Raw genomic sequence first — 2,703 nt, 5'->3', positions numbered from 1 at the left:
TGGGGGCAGAGAACGGTGGGGTATTATTTTATATGTGGGGGGCAGAGAACGGTGGGGTATTATTTTATATGTGGGGGCAGAGAATGGTGGGGTATTATTTTATATGTGGGGGCAGAGAACGGTGGGGTAGTATTATATATATGTGGGGGGCAGAGAACGGTGGGGTATTATTTTATATGGGGGGGGGCAGAGAACAGGGGGGAGGGTATTTATTTTATATGTGGGGATGTGGAGGGCCGCAATGTTTACATTGCTTTATCTTAATATTGTTGTTGTTAATATTTATTTTTGTAACTTTATTCTGCCTTCAACATTTAAAAGTGTAATTTCATAAGATAATTTAAGAGGGTGGGTTTAGGGGCGGAGTTAAGGCCGAGGCAGGGTTGGGGTTAGTTGGGGCAACTGGTGGCGAGTAACTCTTAAGGCCTGGCTAGTAGCTCAGGACTTGAAATTTTGAGCCCTGCTTTAACCCATTGATGACGGTTGTCGCGTTTTTGCATCAAACCCCTCCTGGCCTGACTGCAGCCAAGGTGGTGTGTTTATTCCGCCAATGCTGGTTTATTTGTATTCAATAAGTACCAAAGATTGTTTTGGGAGCAGTGATCGCGCCCTGTCGCAGTAGTATAGTTAGCTACAACTGCTTGAAGTACGCAAAGCCTCAGCGCAGTCATGCACATGGCTGCTGACTGCTAATTTTGAGAACATTTGTGTAAATTTTAGGTTATTTTTGTAAAATAAAAATATGCGACAGCTTATTGTTTGCTGCTACGGCTTATGAATTGGGGTCAACTCCATGTGAGGAAAAATTTCGAAGTTATGTGCAGATTTCGCTTTGTCGCTTTTTTGCGACATTAGGCAGTTATGGCTGCATATGAACAATATTATATGTATGTGTAATGTGCTTGAGTACATAAAAAGTAATACGTGCAAAGTTGATCTTCAGCATTTTTTTGATAAATCGAGGTTCCACCAGTGGAAGTCTGTTCAGATACTGTTGGTCACTGGCCAGTGGTTGAACGTGGACGGCAACGCTTCATACACCTAAATTGTAAGGGCCAGAGTGTAACCAAATGTTTGAAGTGCAATGTTCACCTGTGCCTCAACAAGATAAAAAAACTGCTTTTGAGAACTCCAAGAGTAAAAATATATCTTCCCATGTGACTTTTTGTTAAGTTCATGACATTCTATTGATTTTTTGGCATTTGAATTGTTTACTGCAGGTACTGGTCAATAACTTAATTTTATTACTTAAATGCCTAATGTCGCTAATTTGCATTATAGCTATATTTTTCTCCATAGTATGTGCTTTATTCAATTTAACAATCTCCACCTTCTTTGGTATCTGCTTGATAGCCAAAACACACATCATATATTTTTTTATATAATTGAAAATTAATTTAGGCATCAAGGTGTTGATTTACAGTTCCAACACTAGATGGCAATAAAGAGCCGTGATAGGAAAAGTCTTCGTTGCCAAAAGCTGAGAATATACTGTGTTCACTGTACTGAAGTCTGGACTAAGAAATATGGAGGCTGCCAAACCTCACCTCTCCTTCTGAACATAGGAAGGGGTCACTGTGACCCAGCTACATCAATGCTTTCTGACTCAATGATCAAAAGCAAGTGTGCAGATCAGACTTCTCTTAGACAATGCTCGTTCTAGTTCAGTAAGTGTGTGTATTTGTTGACTAAGGTCTAGGCGTTCCCCATTCTAAAGCTCTCAAGGACTGCAACAAATCATCTGGTCCTGGTGTAATACAATATTATCACATCATTTACTACGGTCAGGCCAGCACATGTGCCACAGGTAGGTCGCTATAGGGAGAAGACTAGTGCAATGAGGAGTTTTTTTTAGGGCCCATTAACACCGATGTGTCGCCGTAATCGCACAATTAAAGCATCCCAATGCACCTAACGTGTGTTACAGTGTGGCTGGTGCATTGGCTTGTCATTCATGTGAAAGGCACCCCAACGCACCTCCTGGCCGCAGTGTGTTGTGACATGCAATGCCGCAACACCATTCATTGCGTTGGAAAAAAGTAGTGCATGCAATTAACGCATAGCATAGGGGTGAACATGCCCTAAAAGCAGGGGCGCCTCAGGCGTGGTGTCACCTCCTCTGATGGTGGGGCGTCCTCCTGACAGGCCTGCACCCAATTTGATATCTTCTGCCCCCATGTGCTCCAAGATGGAGACTCTCATAGTTTAGAGTTAGGACCGCACTATAATTCAGAGTGTTTTTCAGGTTCGCCAGCTTAGAACTTAGGGGATACACCGGAAGACTTGTAAAGTAACCCACCCCCGACTGGCTATAAATGAGAAGATCTTAGCCACCTGGTGCTTTGACAACTGAATCCTCAGATGTAATCAGATGATTGCATTCAGTGTGCCTCAAAACAAAAGGTGTTCAAAGTCTTGCAGTTCATTTTCTTTAGAAAGAAGCCACAGGCTGAGCATAAAAACCCTCCCCCTGCCAGCATGCTTTCTGTCAGTGCGTGGAAGCAGTGGTCTCTCTGCAGACGTCTGACACATCCCTTGTTGAGTCAGAGCCGGAGCTCTTTAAGCATGGATTTTGCTGATTGCAAACCTATAGCTCTGACTCAGCAGGGGGGTGTTTCAGAGAAGGATCCCCGCGTTCTTTTGTGGAAGCAGTGGTCTCTCTGCAGAGATCCGACACCCCCCCCCTGCTGAGTCAGAGCTATA

Source organism: Nanorana parkeri, unplaced genomic scaffold (genome assembly GCF_000935625.1).
Source record: "Nanorana parkeri isolate BGI_ZX_2015 unplaced genomic scaffold, ASM93562v1 scaffold19, whole genome shotgun sequence".
NCBI lineage: Eukaryota > Metazoa > Chordata > Amphibia > Anura > Dicroglossidae > Nanorana > Nanorana parkeri.
The sequence above is the reverse complement of the archived record's forward strand: the minus strand, read 5'-3'. Positions refer to the sequence as shown.